Raw genomic sequence first — 20860 nt, 5'->3', positions numbered from 1 at the left:
CTAACTTAGTAGGTGCTGTTTAACTTTCTCCTGAGTTATGGATAGAACAGAGAGTTTCATCATCATTATATGAATACATCATCTGGAATTTTCCCCAAAAGCAGAAGATAAATTGAAGTTATTTGCCCAGCTGTATTCCTAGCACTTTAAAAACTCCTCCTTATTGTGCTAAATTTTGCTAGCCATTGGTATCCTTTTCCTGCCATTATCAACTTTATCTGATTCCTACCTTTTAATTTATAACAATGGCTATGCATTTTTTAAAAATAATTGCTTTAATTTCTTCTCTAAAGCAGTTTGGTCTTCTTTCTCAGCTGGGTGATTGTGTCTTTTAGGACATCTAATAAAATGTTCTTAAACCGTTTCTAATTGTTACTTATAACTTTTGGTTTAAATTCTTTCTACCAGCTGATTTGGCTGATGATTGTCCTCAAGTTTGTGAAATTGGTCCTTTTTAAATGCTGTGTGTGTGTGTCTGTGTGTGTGTGTAATTACTGGTTTCGATTTTATTCTCCTTGCACATAACAAATGTAATCACAGCTGAGCAAATAATAAATTTTTCATTTCATCTCATGAAATGATAAATTTGGGGAAAAAATCCAGTTTGAATCAAAACAAATAATTTTTCCCAATATTTTTCTTTTAGTTGAACTCAAACACTTCAGTTTTAGCCTGAGTTTCTTCTTTTGATTTGGTTGGTTTGAGGTATTTTTCAATCTTAGCATTTTTTGTGGTGTTGTTTTTTTTAATTGGCTAAATTTAAAAATAAAATATTGCTTTGAAACAATGTTTCACTATTTTAATTTGACTCTGAATTTTTCATGTGTTTTTTTTTTTTTTGATGCAACTATTCTTTTGATTTCAGTCTGAATTCACAAAGAATTTGGGAGCCTCCAGAACATCTTGGTGACATTTCTATTCCTTGAAAAAACTTCTTTCTGCTCTAGCAGACAAATCATAGAATCATAGAATATCAGGGTTGGAAGGGACCTCAGGAGGTCATCTAGTCCAATCCCCTGCTCAAAGCAGGACAAATTCCTAACTAAATCATCCCTGCCAGGGCTTTGTCAAGCCTGACCTTAAAAACTTCTAAGGAAGGAGATTCCACCACCTCCCTAGGTAACCCATTCCAGTGCTTCACTACCCTCCTCGTGAAAAAGTTTTTCCTAATATCCAACCTAAACCTCCCGCACTGCAACTTGAGACCATTTACCCCTTGTTCTGTCATCTGCTACCACTGAGAACAGTCTAGATGCTCTTTGGAACCCCCTTTCAGGTAGTTGAAAGCAGCTATCAAATCCCCCCTCATTCTTCTCTTCTGCAGATTAAACAATCCCAGTTTCCTCAGCCTCTCCTCATAAGTCATGTGCTCCAGCCCCCTAATCATTTTTGTTGCCCGCCACTGGACTCTTTCCAATTTTTCCACACCCTTCTTGTAGTGTGGGGCCCAAAACTGGACACAGTACTCCAAATGAGGCCTCACCAATGTCGAATAGAGGGGAATGATCACGTCCCTCGATCTGCTGGCAATGCCCCTACTTATATAGCCCAAAATGCCATTGGCCTTCTTGGCAACAAGGGCACACTGTCCACTCATATCCAGCTTCTTGTCCACTGTAACCCTTAGGTCCTTTTCTGCAAAACTGCTGCCTAGCCATTCAGTCCCTAGTCTGTAGCAGTGCATGGGATTCTTACATCCTAAGTGCAGGACTCTGCACTTGTCCTTGTTGAACGTCATCAGGTTTCTTTTGGCCCAATCCTCTAATTTGTCTAGGTCCCTCTGTATCCTATTCCTACCCTCCAGCATATCTACGACTCCTCCCAGTTTAGTGTCATCTGCAAACTTGCTGAGAGTGCAGTCCACACCATCCTCCAGATCATTAATGAAGATATTGAACAAAACTGACCCTGGGGGCACTCCGCTTGATACCGGCTGCCAACTAGACATGGAGCCATTGATCACTACCCGTTGAGCCTGATGATCTAGCCAGCTTTCTATCCACCTTATAGTCCATTCATCCACCCATACTTCTTTAACTTGCCGGCAAGAATACTATGGAAGACCATATCAAAAGCTTTGCTAAAGTCAAGGAATAACATGTCCACTGCTTTCCCCTCATCCACAGACACAGTTATCGCCTCATAGAAGGCAATTAGGTTAGTCAGGCATGACTTGCCCTTGGTGAATCCATGCTGACTGTTCCTGATAACTTTCCTCTCCTCTAAGTGCTTCAGAATTAATTGCTTGAGGACCTGCTCCATGATTTTTCCAGGGACTGAGGAATGGCTGACTGACCTGTAGTTCCCCAGATCCTCCTTCTTCCCTTTTTTAAAGATGGGCACTACATTAGCCTTTTTCCAGTCATCTGGGACCTCCCCCATTGCCATGAGTTTTCAAAGGTAATGGCCAATGGTTCTGCAATCACATCTGCCAACTCCTTTAGCACCCTCGGATGCAGCGCATCTGGCCCCATGGACTTTTGCTCGTCCATCTTTTCTAAATAGTTCTTGTCATGGACTCATAGATCATGCCCACTTGTGGCCCTGTGCAGCCCGTGGGTGGTGCCCCTTTCAGTGAGACAGCGCTTCTCAGGGGTCCACTCTCTCTCAGGGTCAGGCCCCTCCACCTCCTGGAGCCACACCTCTCTGACTCTTAGCCTGTCTGTCTCTTGCCGTGGGCCCCCTCAGGGAGTCCACTTGCTCTGGATCCCCCGGGCCTCCACCCGCAAAGGGGATGATGCAACCCTGTTCTCTAGACCGGAGTGACTCTCAGCCAGCATAAAACAGGAGAGTTTATTGAGCATTGAAGACAGCACAGGAAACTCTCTGATGCGCAGGTCTGGCCTCCCTCCGCACAGCCCATCCAAGTATCTTCCTGCATCCAGGTGGGTTCTGCCTGCTCCCCATCTCCAGCCCCAAGCCCCTCTGCTTCCCAGCTGGGCATCTGAGATCACCAGCTCCAGGCCCCGCCTCTGTCCATTATCTTCTCTCCAGGTAAACAGGGTCGCCTCGGCCTTCTGTCCTCTGGCCCCTTCTTGGCTGGAACCGGCTGGTTAGGTCATGGGGTCCTCTCTTTGCAGCCCATTGTCTTCCCACTGGCCAGAACTGGCTGCTGGGTCTCCGGGTCATCAAGTCACCAGTAGCTGGGGTGTCCCTCCTCCAGGCCATCGGCTGGAGTCCCAAGTTCCCTCTCCGGTCCTCTGTAACATCAAACTCCCTCTCCCCTCACTTCGTTAAACCAGTAACACCCAGGGAAGCTGATTCCCACCCTCTCTGTACGCAAACCACTGGAAAACAAGGAAAAAACAAGAAAATCCCTGACTTCGTCACAGTCCCGAACCACTTCTTTCTCCACAGAGGACTGGTCACCTCCTCCCCATGCTGTGCTGCCCAGTGCAGCAGTCTGGGAGCTAACCTTGTTCGTGAAGACAGAGGCAAAAAAAGCATTGAGTACATTAGCTTTTTCCACATCCTCTGTCACTAGGTCTCTTGCACCCTAGCAATCACTAATATTAGTTCTGAGATCAATTCCTTTTCCTCTTTTAGAATGAAAAACTTCTTAAAGTTAAGGAACTGTCATCTACAATATTAGAAATTCTGAGGATGTTTTCACAATTAGACTTCCAGTATTTGTCATGCAGATTGAAGTCCCCCATGATAATGCAACTTCCCCCCCTACATATTATGGATACGTGCTCTAGGATCCAGTCATCATCCGGTACCCTAAGATGATTTGATGGACAGTAGCAGACACCAGTTCACACCCCCATCTTGTGCTTTATCTATTTGGACATTGATCCATAAGCATGGAAGATGATTTGCTTCCAACTTATACCAGTGACTCAGAAACAGGTAATGCCATTTTTGGCAGAGTGGCATCACTCTTCCTCTCTTGCCGAATGGATCTTTCCTACATACGTTATAATAATTGATCTTAACATTCCAATCACGAGAAACTTCCTAAGAGGTTTCAGTAATGTCAACTAGGTCAAATTTATGAGCAATTCCTTTGGTCTTTGTTGTTACCCAGATTCCTACTACTGGTAAAGAGAGATTTAAAGAAATTAATCTCTTTACATCCCTTGTGCCTTAAATAGTTTGGTTCTCAACATCTTGATTTATTTATTTTTCTAAATGAGTGCTTGTTATCTACCGTTTAGTTGTTAGTTGATATTAACCAACCAGCCATTCATCCCTGGCCTGATCCAAAGTTCATGAAAGATCATGGAAAGAGACATATTGCCTTTATTGGGCTTTTGGATTAGACCTCCAACAGGAAACAAACATTATGTGATGTAGGTGTTCAACAACTGAAACTAACAAATAATACAAATACTTAGTATCAATGGGAGTGGAGAGTGCTCAATGTTCCATAGGATATGGGTTTGTGGAAAAGTATGCTAAGAACTAAGCAATAATTATTGATAAAGTTGTAGTCTCAAAATCTGACTATAATTGGTCATTAATTCACAGTGAATTCCTGTCCAAACCTATTATTGAAAACCATTAAATTATTTTTAAAAACCACAATAATTACCTTTTCAAGTGTTGGTTCTGTGTATATAATTGGTCTTTCTCCTAGCAGTTATAATGAAATGTTATGTTCTTCAAATCAAGTGGTCTCTTTTCAAGACTTCTCTTGTCATTCGGCCAGTGATAAAACAAACCAACTAAAAACAGTAGGGTGTCTTTATCATTATTCCTTTACATATTTGGTAATAATAATATTCTCCCATTTCTTTCACTCACATGAATCATACTACATAATAGACCTTCCCAAATTATCTTGTCAAGTAGATTGTCCACACATTACTTCTCAATATTAGCTAGTTTATTTAACAGCAGGAAAAAATTAGGCTATTAATACATAATATCATATATTCAAAATGAAGATATCAGAAACAAAATAAAGATTTTTATTACACTAAATTTGATATTAAATAATACATGCCTCTAGTACATCTTAGATAATCTATTATGAATCAACATTTTCTCTTTTTGTTCACATTTTATCATGTATTGATAGGATGTAGATCCCATCGCTTGTTGTCAATCCCCTTGATCACTTGCTTGTTTTGAGGTAAATTGTGCATACCACTGCATTTCAGATACAACAGATCTCCAGTTTCCTAAAGGACCAGAAACAATCTTTACTTTGTGAATCAAAGTTCAGAATCACATCACAAAATAATGACCTTGATCATGTGTTCTTATTCAGTTAAATTGTAGCACAAATTAATTACATGTACATTTGTACTTTTCTTAAAGCTGCATTTTGATATGGTGGTCCCCCACTGAATGATCTTGGTCAATAATAAAGTCACATTAACAAAGGTATAATAACTTACCAAAAAAAAAAGTTTATATGTGCTACAAATGTGAATTGTGCTTCATTATCAGGCCACAATGCACCATTAATATGATTCAGCTCAGAAGGAGTTTTTTCCTAATGCTAACCCATGTTTACATGAGGTGCTTCTTTGGTGCTTAATTGAAAATGTTTAAAAAGCTACCCACACATCTTAGCAATAACACAAATGAATGATACTGTAAACTATTTCCAAATCTGGAAAGAGTACACACAAATAACAGTTTGTATAAGCATGTTCTACACAGAAAATAAAGTGCAGTCACTTTGTTTATAAACAACACAACCTAAAAAGAACCAGAGCTATCGCTCCATGTATTAACATATAAAATTCAAAATTCCTTTAAGATAATGATTCCATGATAATATAAGAATTTTATAAACAGCTAAATTTCTCATGCACAGGAAACTTTAATAACTTTACAGCATTACAGAGATAGTAGATACTTGAATAAAAATAATAAATAATATGGAAATTCATATCTGTGGCAGTTGCTATGAGATCTCCCATGTCTTTTAAGCAACTGAGATATGTATGATATAGCCAGAACACACAATGGTGTCTGGTAATATACCATAGTTTTAAGGAAGTGAAAAGTTTATCATTAAAAAAGAAAATCACCAATTCCACGTCAAGTCTCAGGTAAGTAGCCCACACTATAGAATCAAAAAGAAAATTATTATACGTTGTTTTAAATGTTTGGGTTTATAGACATCATTATTGCATAGTACCAGAAGGATACTGCTCAGGGAAGGGCAGTGTGAAATGTTCTTACATTCACATTCAAGGTCTGCTAGTAGGGATTAGTCTGAGCCTTATTCATAGAATTTTAAATATTTACAATGCTATCTATTTGTACAGTCTCACTTAAAGAAGTTAAACACTCATTTAAATACCCATGGATACTCTTAGTGGTTCATTACAATATTATTTTAACAATTAGCAAATAAGTGGAAAGACTAATCAATATCACTAAACCTGAGCACACAAAAAAGTATCTCCCAGTAGCTACCGTCTGTGTTAGTCAAAAGCATTTATAATTAGAATCAGCTTTGTCTGGGCACAAGTCATTGGTTGGTATCATATTAACTAGTAATGGGAGAACCTCAACTGGTTTGGTATGGCAGTTTCTGGTTTGTTCAGATGGTCCAGCAATTGCTTAAAGGTGAATGGTGGTTGTTGTTGTTGGTTGTGGTGGTGGCAGTTTGTTTATTTCAGAGGGGAAAAACCACCCCAAATATCAAATGTTTGTATGTGGTTCCAAATGCTGAATGGTCTGATTGGCTGAGGAAAGTGCAGACACCAAGAGCTAACTTTTATACCCATTTTTTATCATTGACTGGCCTTAATATGTTAATTACATTTATATAGCACAATACAAAAAGTATTTAGCTAGGCCTCACTTTACTTGCTTTGCATGCTAAACATTTTCTCAGTTTTAGGGTTAGCCTCTTGAGAACTTAATATATCTGTTTGCTGAAATTATGCTCATTGACCCTTAACTGTAAAAGTTCATGCACTCAAGAAAATGCGGAAAATGATGAATATCTGGGAGATTAGAAAGAAAATAGCCCTCTTCTTTTTTAAAATGGGCAAAAGTTTTTACCAATCATGGCACACATTTCAATTTCTCACCTTCACACTATGAGATACCAGGCTGACAGTGACATGTGTTAGAAATGACAAGAGTTACTTCCACTCTGATGCTTTCGTTAGTGTACCCCAAAGGCACTCTGTGTTAGCAATTGGAATTTAAAGACTCCTGAACCCAAGTTGAAAATTCAGCAAGAGGCACAGACTATTTTGCTGGGAGACAGTGACTGAAATTTGTTTTTAAAATTAAGGTCAGCATCTGGGTTTCCTCCTCACCCTCATCTCCACCTCTGGGCACATGCTTTCATGATAGGCAGTGGAATTACTGACACCTCCTAAAAGTGAAGCTAAGCTTTTTAGAGGTTCCATGCAGGGTAGTGAACGGGAGAGACTAGAAGGCATGGCCAGTGTGTCTATGTCCAAAACTGAGGTGGAGGAAGGTACCTCCATTCATGTTTTGATGCCTGAAGATGGATCTCATCTTCTTTCTACCTTGAAAAAGAATCAATTATCAGTCTCTCTCAGTGATCCTGGGAGAACAAACAACCCCAAATGGGACAGGATGAGTCAAGAAATAGTAGTTAACTAGTCATTGAGGTGAAAGGTCACTGTAACATCCTTTAGAGTGTACTTCATAGAGCTCCATAGAGTTGGGAAATCTAGGGAATCCCAACCAGAGTTTCCTCCTGCTCCTTAAAATAAAACAGTTTACAAAGTACACCACTTGGCCACTTACTTGTATGGCACATAACTACCAAGGTTTTCTGTTGTTGATGTCTTGTATAAAACACTGCTTAGGTTTAGCTGCCATTGCTTTAACACCTGTGCCAACATATTGCAGTGAACATATCACTTTTCTCTCCTACCACAACTGCAGCACAGCAATGCTTTTAAACAGACTTAATAATAATTCAAAAATAATGCAGAGATAAAACTTTATTTTAACTTACTAAGGTGATATGTATTGAAAACTGTGCTTAAACCTACTATTTTATACTCACCAAAGCAAGGGATTTGTAAGAGCATGATCTGGTAATAACTAACTCCTGAACTACAACATCAATCTCAAGTTATACAGCTCACCCAAGATGTCTCTCTCCTTTTTTAAATAACTGATTACATCATTCGCCTCATGTTGCTAACAGAGTGGGACCCAAATAGCAAAATATAACTGTCTCATTTTCTCTTGCCCAAATACTCATGTAATGATTATAAGAGCAAAACTTGTATTTATATGTACAACTGCATACTCAAATGTATTTTTTGGCAAGTAATTATCAGTTTTGTTGCTTACATTGTGCTTTCATAGACCCGTAGAAACACAGGGTTAGAAGGGACCGCAAGGTTCATTTAGTCCAATCTCCTGCCAAAATGAAGGATTTTGTGTGTGTAAGTTTTGCTGGAAAAATTAGGCACCCAGATTTGAAAATTTGTCCATAGATGGAAAATGCTCCCCTCTGAAACAAGGCACACTGGAGATGATTTCACCAAGAGATGAACTTCCATACAAAATACATTACTTTCAGCAAAAACATAGCATCCAACTGCCAGAGTCAATAATCCCATGGGGAAGTTTGTCTTGCTTGAAATACATTGCTCTCATTCTGGGTTCCTGTCTCTCACCTGTCTCTTTAATTCATTCCACAAAGAACCAAACTTGGTGCTCTCTGAGGAGTAGTAACAGAGTGAGAATAGACTGTCTTATTTCACTCTGAAAATCAACTTTAAAAATAGACATCACATTGTATTCTCTCTTTGACTGAATAGATCCGATGGGGGGTGGGGAATCTTAAATAATAGACCTCTCACCACATCCCTGAGGAGAGTATTCCATAATCAAATTCCACATGTATTGGAAGAATTATCCTCATAGGAATACTTAGGGTTACTATCTTATTATTTCTTCTTATATTTTCTTGAATGACACTAAAATATTCCTCTACATTAACTACATTAATTCCTCTCCATGCCACTAAAAATATAGTGAGGCTGAATTCAACTACTCTTTCCTAGCCTCATGTGCTCTCACCTTAGGTCCTGATCAAGCATCCACTGAAATCAATGGATGCTGAATCAGTCCCCATATCCCTTTTCACAGTGTGTAACACGCAACTACAAAAGTTATTCACCTTGCTCACTGCTATGACCATATTCAGTCCTTATTGTAGTGCTCTTGCTGGCTCCCACATTATACTGAACTTCTCGTTCTCACTTTCAAGACCCTTCAAAGTTTAGATCCCTCCTCTTTTTTTTCTTGTTTTCATTCCCCACGCCACCTCCCCTCCCCCGTGTGTGTATGTGTGTGTGTGTGTGTATATATATACATATATATATAACACATACAGAGTTGGGTATGGGAAAAGGACACAAAGGGGATCAAATGAATATCCTGGTCTGAATTAAACACACACATGCAGTTGATATATATATATATATATATATATATAGAGAGAGAGAGAGAGAGAGAGAGAGAGAGTGTTTAATGCAGACCAGGATATTCATTTGACGAACCCCTTTGTGTCCTTCTCCCATACCCAATTCTGTACGGTTTCATGCTATCCCTTATGCTAAGAACCCTTTTCCTGGCCCCACACCCTAACGTCTTTTTTATGTTCCTCCCTAAATCTCATTTCTTTGGGGATGATTCAAGTTATTATTATCTTTAAATAAAAAATAACCCCACCCCCAAAATCCTTATTGAGCTTCCAAGAAACTTGAGTCACTCACTATGTGAAAGCATGATCTTACTGTTGCAATTCTTTCCTCCACTCTCTACATTCCTGCTTGTATTTAAATCTCTCCTCTATATGTGTGTTTTAAACTAAACAGGGCTAAATCCTATCACACAGCTGAACTGTGTACATGAGTAAAGTGAGCAGGACTTGGTTTTTAAATTGTAAGCTCTTCTCAGACTTTTTTGGGGGGGAAAAGTCATATGGTCAGTCACCATATATTTTCCGAGTGGACTATTACTTTTTCCTTTTACTGGATTTAACTGTTAATATGCTACATGTCAGCAAAAATGAAAAGGAGGGGAAATAAGTTAGGGTCTTGATTAGCGGAATGTTATTCTTTTGTTTTATGAATCATACTTACAGTAAATAAGACTGAAACAATTCTCTAAAAATGTTAGTTGAATGGTTCATAGAAAACAGATGGAAAAGTTCTCCTCACTCTGACGGATGATCCAAACAGATTAGTCTGGCTGTTAAATGTACTGTAAGTTTCCCAAAGAAGACTTAAAAAAACACATTGAAAGGATGGTCATGTGCATTCCTCTAATAGACCATGCAGTGAAAATATACACTGTATCACTCAGGATATATTTGTTTGTTTTGTTTTCTAGAAATATATTGAATTTACAAGCTCAAATGCAAGTCACAAGTTTACAGTGAATTTAGTCTGAACATTTTAGTAAACACTGGAATTAATTAAAATATCTTCTATGCCACAGAAAGAATTCACTGAGCTGACTAATTAGTTTTGCATATGAAATGAATTCAAACAAGAATAATTTCTTGGGAACCAGAGGGTGCAAATATAGCATCTGCAGTTAAATTTAGGATGCCTGTCTCTATAGTTGGGTAAATGATGAAACTCATGGCATTGTTGACAACTCCTTACAATTTCAGAAGGATTTTTAGTTTTTTTCTCTTCCACATTCCCAAAAATATTTCTATATTCTCTGCTTTTATCTCTTGCTAACAAAGTTTTGTATCATGGCCATTATGTATCAATGATGCTCCTTCATCAGCCGGTGTACTTACTTTAAGGAGCTGAATGCACCACTTCCACAGCACTCCCAATCCTTGTCAACTTAGGGAACCAGATCACCTGCATAACCAAACACATTTTTTTAAAAAAGTAATGAAGCGTGAATGTTCATAGCAAGAGATGTACATAAATTATTTTGAGCTCTCGTTAACCAATGTTTTGAATCATCTTCAAACCTGTATAATACTGAAACCTAATGTGCCTCCATACTTAAAATATAAAATTAAAAATAAGTTGAGAACTGCTGGGACTAATCCTCAGCAGATGCAGTCAGCTTTATAGACTTCAGTTGAGCTACATTGATGTATAACAACCGAGGATCTGGACCCCTGAATGTCCACAGTGAATCACTAAAGAGTTATTTAACTCAGGTGTTCGAATGGTGGAACAATTAGAACATTTCCAGTGTTCAATGAATATTTAGCTCACTGCGTGGTATTTGTGGTCTGCTGTTAGCATGGTGGGTTCTTATCATATATAATATAAACCACCTAAAAATACTGGGTCAGTGCCTCCCAACCAGTTTTATTAAAGGCTCTACAGCTGAATTACTCCCTCTGCATTTTTCCTACTATATTGTATTTTTTTTACTTTGTTTTTAAATAGGGAAGGAGGACATATGAGATGCATTTGTGAAAGAAGCAGAGATGATAGCCTTATTTCCTACCAAACTGGTGGTGAAATGTAACAACATATTGTATCAATTCTGGGAGACAAAGTGTCAAGAGTCACTGTGCTTTGATACTTTTAAAAGTGTTTTTTAACAATAATCTTATTGATGTAATTACAAAAGCAAAAGAAAAATAAAAAAAACACATGCATAAAGCTCACAAAGTGTGGAAGAAAGACACAGAAAATAGGCTGGCTTTGAAGACAAAAGGCATTCTTCTGATGTACTACAGTGTGCACCCCATATGCATATATAACTAAAAGTGAAATTTAAAACACAGTAGTCATATAATGATATTAGGATCTATATTTATAATACTCACTAAAAGACACATTTATGTCCTTATTAACCATCTGGTTATTTTCATTACTTTTAAGCTTCCAGATATCAGGCCTGATTCCTCACTGGCTTTAATTTGTATAGTCATCTACACCTGTGCAAAGTAGTGTCAAATGCTTCCATTTATAATGTTTACACTTGGCACTCACTCTGATAGGTATAAATGACTGCAAGGGTAGGTGAGCAGTTTGGGGTGAATGAGAAGCTCCATAAGAGTTACATAGGCTCAGATCCACAAAGAGGCTCCAGGTCTGTGAAACAGAGCACCTGATATGAGGATTGTGCTGAGATTTAGGCTGGATAGAGGCCTGAAGCAGCAATGCACATGCCCAGAGGCAGAAACTTAGATGCCTAGTTAAGTTTTACAGAGAAAATTTAAACACAGAGTGAATTTAGGAACCTACAGAGTTAGGAAGCTGCTGGGGTGGGGGTAGAGGGGTATGGATCATGGTAGTGGCTAAATCTGGGATTTATGCATCTAAATCCCTATGTGGATCTCGGCCATACTGTCTTCACTTTAAATTCATACATACAACATATATCAGTGTAGTTTCAAGCACTGATAAAAGACAGTGTATATTCTGAAGTGTTACTCCTTTAGGGTTTTAAAAAACCCAGTACTCTTCAATTGTTCTGTATGTTGTTTCTTGAATGCACTCTAAATAGGAGTCTTTAGGTCAATTTGAATTCTGCAGGTTACTGTTTTTAAACCTGTTATACTAAGGCACATCTGCTCTGCAGCTTATCACAACAGATTAAGTGATATGACATTTTTATAGGGCTATAAAACAGAAGTAGCTTGCTAACATTTTTCCTTTCTGAGGGAGCACTTTGTAGCACTTTCTAAAAAAGGGGCCTATGGTATGTAAGTAGGCAAGCAGATGGACTAAGAGGGTCATAGGCTATGTTGCAGGAAAGCTATAATGGATTCAGAAAGAATTACTTAGATGGTAATACCATCTGTTACATCTCCTTTCATATTCTTTTAACAAACAAATAAATAATAAAATTAGCATCATTACAGCCCAACTGCTCCTTGCTTTACCGAAAGTGTATGTTATCATTCACTTAGATTGTAGTAGTACTACACTAATAAGACATTTTGTTTTTTAGTTAGATGTCTCTCAGCATAGCAGCCATGAGTTATGGGTCAAATGTTTAATTGTCCAGTTGGTAACTCTGCACTTCAACAAGCATGAGAAACATATCAAGTTTTCAATGTCTAAACATTTATTCTTACCATCACTAGTTTGTTCACTGCATATGGTACAGTGCTGGAGCTTGATAATTAATGCCTGCTTATAACACACACATTTTTATTTTGTGGGAATTATTGCCTCCCTCCCATGTGAGGCTACTGATTTCTGTGTGGTGTGCCATGATGGCTACACTTTTTCACAAGTGGTCATCCATGACAGTGGGCAGCTGACATCTGGGTGTAGTATAAAAGAAATGAACATGTGATTGCTACCCACCAATTTAATTGCTGGGAAATTTGACTGGCTCTGCAGGGTGCCAGACAGCTTTAGGATAAAGGGAAAGTGTAGACAATAATAGGCCCCCTCATCATCATCATTGACTGGACAGAGAAATGCAAACCAATTGGCTCTTGCATCCCACAATCTCTTATTTAAACCCTGGACTGGGGTTTCTCTGGCATCTTGACCCACTTTTTCAGTTGGTGCTTATGATTCCTACTACATTGTCTTTTCTTAGTTTGTCATGATGTCTGAGGGGCCAACTTAATGAAGTGGGCTAGCTCATATGGCAATACTTTGTCACCACTGTCTCTTTGCTGAATGAGGAAAAGTTTTAGTGTAAACCTGGTAAGAGTTAAAGTTTCTTTTTAGGTGGGAAAAGGGAGGATATTGTTTGTTTGTTTTGGCTAGGGGAATTGGTTTTCTTGTCAGTTAGTGTGATGTATCAGACTAACTGTAACTTGAACAAGCTTTAGTTGTACATGACTTGATGGTGTAGCATGCTACTCAATGCAATGCAATGTTGGGGAGAGTTGAAGCCCCACATATGGATATTTCCAGTTCTCCAGCAAGACTGATCCCTCACTTTAAGCTATGTTTAGAAAATGTTTAGGATATGCTTTCCAGCAAACAGTATCAGCAAAGGTGAGATGGCACCTCTTCCCCACACCATTCACCTCAGTGAGATATGAGTATTGGAGATTAATTGAAACCATTCGTATTGCAGCACTACTTAGCATAGACATCCTTTCCTCTCTCCAATTTTTTAAACAAGTAAATTAATGTAAATGTTACACATCTTATCATTACATTAATGTTCATTAAAATCCCTTAAGCTGAAAAACTAAAATAGTCAGAGTACTAACAATAATGCACTATTGAATGAATTGCTTATATACAGTATCTTCTATGTCTGCATTTTGAGTTAAAATGTGTACCATAATACATATGTTATAAAATGTTTAACATATCAAAGCATGGAGGACATGTATTATGACTGAGTTAAGATTATTAACCTTCATATTTCTCTTTTACTTATGGTGATTTTTGACTACAGTTCTAATATTACATTAATAAATCTATTTTTTGCATTTAATGAGAATATGCAAATATGAAAGGTGTGTGTGTGTGTGTGTATAATGCTAGCAGTGAGTAATCAAATAACGTAACTTAGTCTAATTCTTGGTGCAAGCCCATTGACGCCAATAATTATACCAATGATAATTTTACCCTCTTATGTCTAATCAACTCAGTATACTAGGCAAAGTCTGATATGGCTATAAGAACTTAATTTCCAAGTAAGTGCTCAGTAAGATTTAGAGGTGTGAATCATAGTATAATTCCTCATATATGTCAGTCAATTTTCATTGCAAGACTCTAAAATCTTTAATAAAGAATTAATCACTTCCAATCTTTATTAATATAATTCCTATTCTTCTGATCTATCCTAATCTTTCCTCCCTGACACTTTAGTGATCCATAATACTGTAACCAGACACTTCACAAAGTTGAATCTCATGTCCACACTCTTAAACTACACTTATGATAAATATTCCTTAATTCCATACACCTACCTCATGCCTCCAATATTTGCTTCCTTTTTCCTTGTGAGAGTTCTTCCATTGGAGTTACTTCACCTCTCTGGAATTATTTCCCTTTAAACTAATTTGTCATTTCTCTGTAAATCTCACCTTAAAAACCTCCTTTTTTCTTTAACTTGGTGTCTTTTGTGAAATTGTTTTCTGATACTGTTTTGCAAGGATGTTCTGTAAAATAAATCACAGATGCAAATCTCCAAAATATTGTGAGGGAGTTTTCAGGAAATGCTCACATTCTTTGAAATATTCTGATGAGAAATATATCAGACAGCTGTGTCTTTATGGTATTGTAATTGAATACAAAAAGTTCAATACTATCGTATCTTAACTTTTTGTGTGTATAAATAAATGCTAATGATTCGGGTTCAGAAGGAACTGGAAACTGATGAAAGAGTGAAATACAAAGCGTTTTCATTAAGCTATTATCCACAGGTCATACTTTGCAGCAGTTATAATTTCATTGGGAAAAAGAGAAAACAATGCAAATATATGTCTTTACGATTTGCCTACAGGTAACTCTGACATAAAAAGGCTGATTTTATTCACAACCATACCTTATGATTCACTTTTCTAATTCTTAAAAGGATGTTAATTTCCTGTAGCTATACCTGTATTTGCCTAGTTTACTCACTTGATTAGACATAAGAGGCCAAATCTATCCCTTGTGTAGCTTCATTGACTTCTATGAGCTTACACTAGGGAAGAATTACATTAATTAAAGTTACATGATTACTTAGCATTAGATACTAAGGATGGTGTGTGCAATTCTATGTCAACAGCTTTAACAGATTGGTTTGGTTATTGCTAAATAAGGAATAAGAAAGTGAATTTTGAGAACCACATGCTTCTTCCATGGTTACATTTCCTGATAGAAATTAATACCCTACACTCCCAATTCACATCCTATTAAAAACATTCTCTAAGGCTATGTACTCTAGGAAAAAGCCATTCAGAGTCAAACAGATTTCCTGGGGGAAGTCAAAGAGCAGTAGAATAAGAAAAGAGGGGGTGATGAAATGGTTAAGCAGCAGTAATGTTGGGAGCTCTTGTGAGGTTTTTAGGGATAGGGCTTTTAGGATGCTATAATTCTTAGGTTACCCCCATTTGTTTCTGCTATGACATCAACAGTAATTTAGGCCCACGGTTTTTCTGATGAAAACTTTGTTTTACTTGTTGTAGCAAACAGTAAAAAATAATTTAGTACTAAAAAGATATAAAAGTAAAGACAAAAGAAAAGATCAAAATATATAAACATAAAAAAATAAAGTCTTCCTTTTAACAAACATCCTTATTCACCCTCTAGAGATTTTGAAAAATTTTAAGTGGAAAACTCTTCCTTGAAAGTCTCTTGGGACCAGATCCACAAAGTGACTTCAGTGTTGTGACACTGAGCATCATAGCACCTAACTTTTACATGCCTAGAAAATCACAGGAACAAAACTGGGATCCACAAAGACTGAGTTTAGGCACCTAATAAGGGAGATGTCCATGAAGTTACTAGAAAAATCCCATTATCTTCAATGACCTTTGGATCAATCCCCTTAAAGGTATCAAATGTCCTTGTTCTAGAAGGGGAAAAAAGAATCAGATTTAGATGTACCTCCTTGAGGTCTCAGGTTCTATAGCTAAAGTCCTGTCCTGTTACTTTTTAAGAAAAAATAAAAATAACTGTACAAACAGGACAGAGAAAGGAGACCAAAAGATCAAGTCAGCAGATCCTGATGAAATGCACCCTCCGGTATTTAAGAACTAGATGAAATAATCTCAGAACCATTAATTATTATCTTTGAGAATTCATGGAGGAAGAGTAAGGTCCCAAGGACTGAAGAAGGGCAAACATGGTATCTACCTTTAAAAATGAAGACCCAGGGAACTATTTACCAGTCAGTCTAACTTCCATACCTGGAAAGATACTGGACCAAATTATTAAGCAATAAATTTGTAAGCACTTAGAGGATAATAGGGTGATAATTGATGACCAATATGGATTTGTCAAGAACAAATCATGCCAACCACCTAGCTTACTTCTTTGACAGCATTACCTAGTGGATAAGGGGAAACTGTAGATGTGATATATCTTAATTTTTAGTAAGGTTTTTGATAGTCTCATATGACATTCCTAAAAGCAAAAAAGGGAAATGTGGTCTAGATGAAATTACTTAAGGTTGGTTCGCACTGGTTTGAAAGACCATACCCAAAGAGTAATTGTCACGGTTTGCTATCAAACTGAAAGAACATATCTATTGTGCTCTTGCAGAGGTCTGTCCTGGGTACAATACTATTAAATATTTTCTTTAGTGATTTGGATAACAGAGTGGAGAGCATTCCTATAAAATCTGAGGATGACGCCAAACTGGGAGAGGTTGCTAGTGCTTTTGAGGACAGTATTAGAATTTTAAAAGACTTTGATAAATTGGAGAATTGTTCTGAAATCAACAATCTGAAATTCAATTAAGACAAGTGCAAAGTCCTTCACTTAGGAAGGAAAAAATAGATGGTGGTACTGCTGAAAAGGATCTGAGGGCTATGGTGGATTGCAGACCAAATACAAGTGAACAATGTGATGCAATTGTGAAAAAGGCTAATATAATTCTGGGGGGTATTAACAGGAGTGTCATCTGTAAGACTTGATGGAGATAGCCTTCCTGCTCTACTCAACAGTAGTGAGGCTTCAGCTGAAGTAATGTGTTCAATTGTGGGAGTCACATCTTAAGAAAGATGTGAACAAATTGAAGAGAGTCCAGAGGAGGGCAACAAAAATGATAAAAAAGTTTATAAAACCTAACCTATGAGGAAAGGTTGTTGTTGTTGTTTTTTAAATGGGCGTTTTTAGTCTTTAGAAAAGAAGACTAATGGAGGACGTGATCAGTATTCAAATTTGTTAAGGGCTCTTATAAAGAGAACTGTGATCAATTATTCTTCATGACCACTGAAGATAGGAGAAGAAGTAATAGGCTTAATCTGCAGCAAGGGAGATTAGGTGTTAGGAAAATCTTTCTAACTATAGGGGTAGTTAAGCACTGGAATAGGCTTCCAAGAGAGGTTGTGGAATAACCATTATTGGAGGGTTTTTAAGAATAGGTGAGTCAAACACCTGGCTTTAGTGCAGAAAGCTAGATTAGATGACCTCTCAAGTTCTCTTCCAACCCTACATTACTATGCTTTTATGATAAGAAAATGCAGCGTGTGTCTGATGCTTTTACTATAAGGTCACAGACACAACACGTAGCACATGACCCAAATCTCTTGACAAAAGTCAACTTACATCTCTCTACTCCCAGACATGGGCCTTATTCACAACACACAGTTATTTTATTTTATTTTATTTTATTTTTGGAAAGGTTTCTTTTGGGATAATTGCCTCCATTGTATTCTATTTCTGTCTGAGGGTCCTATGGGCACTGTGAAATCCACTCTTGTGAGTAGTAACTTTCACAGCCACTGGGTAGTGTATGGGTTACTGCAAAGGGAGATAGCTGGTTGCGCATTTCTGCTGGAGATGGTAAAAACATTTTCAATGAATTTGATTAAAAATACCCTTTTTAGAAATTGGAGACTTTCATTTGCCCAAATGGTTCACATCTTTTATCATTTTTTTTACTAGCTCTAGCTCCTAATTAAATGGTTTGATCAATGAGGGCTTAGATATCACTTGTTTGTATACAGAGTCTTGACAAATTGGCTATATGTATAATTTGTTTTCCCCACAGCTGCCTGATGGTGTAATTTTAGTGACATCCTATTCACGTTCTAATTATGTGAGTAAGACCTCAAATAAACATCACTTACCTACCCGCTTAATTTGACCATGTTTTGCATGTTTGATGAGATAAAAAGAAAAGCTCTGCTAATGATACCATTGTTGCCAAGTTCAATTATCCCGCCATAGAACCAAACTCCAATGCTCTCTCGGTTGTGTACAAGAGATCATATGTCATCTGTATACGTAATCATAATATAGCAACTAATTACAGTAAGTGTATTGTACAGAAAGCACCAATGTAGTTATAGAAGATAGGGTTTTAATATAAGAGCTGAATAAATATAGAGTGTTTATTAATGTTGCAGGAAATTGTTAACAATTAATAAATTATTAACTTATTATTAACTGGGAATAATTAATGTATATACATTTTTTGAGATTTAAAAGTGTAAATTATATTAGCTGATTTTAATTGTGCTCCTAATTGTCCAGTCCTTGCTTCCTCTGCTTTACAACCAGGGTTTTCTTTTTTAATGGATATTAATTGTTGATTAAAAGCTTCTCTCCCCTCCTCTTCTCTTCCTTATTCACTCACATGATATAATGTTGAGCTTGACTTTAAAAAAAAAAGTCAAATAGGACAGCTGTATATTCCAAAAATTCAGACCTTATGTGCAGCTCAAACTAGGGACCTCTCCGTTACTTTGTAAATGTCTAGATATATTTTTACCAGCTTCTGTTTCAATGGTTGTAACTAGAGGCATCATATATATTTTCATTTGCTACTGATGACCATTCACCAAAGGGCCTCAGAACTTGAAGTCTACGTGCTCATCAATGAACCAAAATGGATGATCAAATCAGATTCAGCACAACTGGGTCTCTACTGAGTTGAGTTATATTTTAGGGAAATAGTATTTGATAGAGAATGATGGGCCATATCAACACTTAACTGAAATTCCTGAATTAAAAAATCTCACTTCCCTTTAGTCTCTATTCCAGAAAAAGTACATGCAAACAACTTATTTTCACATGGTTAATCATCTTATCCTTTATGCTGATGATAGCTCTTTCTCTATCCTCCTTCTCCTTGATATCAGTGAAGTCTTCAGTAGTGTGGACTACTCCACCCTCCTAGATCACTCTATAACTATGCTACATCTTGTTTTTTCCTGTTATGTTTCCACTGCTGCCTATATACATACTTTTTTTTCTCTCTCTCAAGAACTGACTCCTCCTCTGTATCAAGATCCCCCCTCCCCCATAGATTCCCACATGGTTTAGGTCTCAGACGTCTGCTCTTTTCTATCTACTCTTTTCATGTGTCTAGTCTCTACCTTTAAGTTTAGCTACAGTAGATGGAATGAAAATTTGACATTCTCTTGTCACACTGATTAAATTCCTTGTGATATTGTCTCAGCAATAATTGCATAATATGGTAATGGGGCTTCACAAGTGTGCCCTCTTCTCACTAGACTTCTTTCCATACACACCATATATGATAATCAGACTACTGGGAATAACATCAGCACATGCACTCAGTATGTCAGTGCCTCCTTTCCTGTTTTCTCAGGAGATGAGCTCTTCCCTAAGTGACCTATGAGAGTCGGTCAGAGAAAAATCCTAAAACACTATGTGGCTAGAGTAAATACATGTGGCAAAAGACTCCCCAGACAAACATAGATAAAAGAAGGAAGTCCCACAGCTGGGCACCGTCCATTTCTTTGGAAGTAGCAATAATGCTAGGACACACTCACCCATTTATCTGGAGCAATGCTGCTCCATCCCTGACCACTGAAAGGATGGATTAAGTAGGGGAGATATCCTGCATGTGCTCACATGTACACACACGTCGGTGCATGTTGGTATTTCTTTTAGGAACTTGGTCAGGGCCTAGACCTCTCTTTTCCAACTGAAAGCATAGGGTAGAGGGAGCTAGGGAGAGAGGTATGCAGAGAACAGGGGTTAGGAATTTTCTCCATTCCAAATCACAATCATAACTGCTACATGCCATGAATCTGGATGGATACTTTCATTTCTCTACATCTCCCAAAGAGGTCAATCTGATGTTGTCATATGTGGCCTGCTGGGGTATATACAAAAGAAAGCTATATAACTTTCCTACTTATTAGCCCCCAATTACTATATATAATAATGTGAGGCTCTTTTCAGACAATCAAACCTTCTGAATCTGAACACTCTTGTTTTTAGCTTTCAATTTTGTTAACCCTCCCTATAGCACTTAACTTATAGTGAACATATTTACAAACTCAGCATTCACTGACCCAAATACCTGCAATAACTGTAGTAGTGAACTTCTTATATTTGGAATAGGA

General features: G+C 37.5%; 1 long non-coding RNA gene across 1 annotated transcript; it reads right to left on the bottom strand.

The window, feature by feature from the left end:
• Positions 1 to 4993: 4993 nt before the first annotated feature.
• LOC135984110 (uncharacterized) lies at positions 4994 to 11834 on the bottom strand. Its single transcript, XR_010602018.1, has 3 exons — positions 11729 to 11834; positions 10730 to 10796; positions 4994 to 5129 (listed from the first exon to the last, which is right to left on the bottom strand). It is a non-coding gene; the product is annotated as an uncharacterized LOC135984110 (long non-coding RNA).
• Positions 11835 to 20860: the final 9026 nt, after the last annotated feature.

This window comes from Chrysemys picta, chromosome 5 (assembly GCF_011386835.1).
Source record: "Chrysemys picta bellii isolate R12L10 chromosome 5, ASM1138683v2, whole genome shotgun sequence".
NCBI classification, from domain to species: domain Eukaryota; kingdom Metazoa; phylum Chordata; order Testudines; family Emydidae; genus Chrysemys; species Chrysemys picta.
Note: the sequence above shows the minus strand (reverse complement) of the source record. Positions and strands in the feature narration are given on the sequence as shown.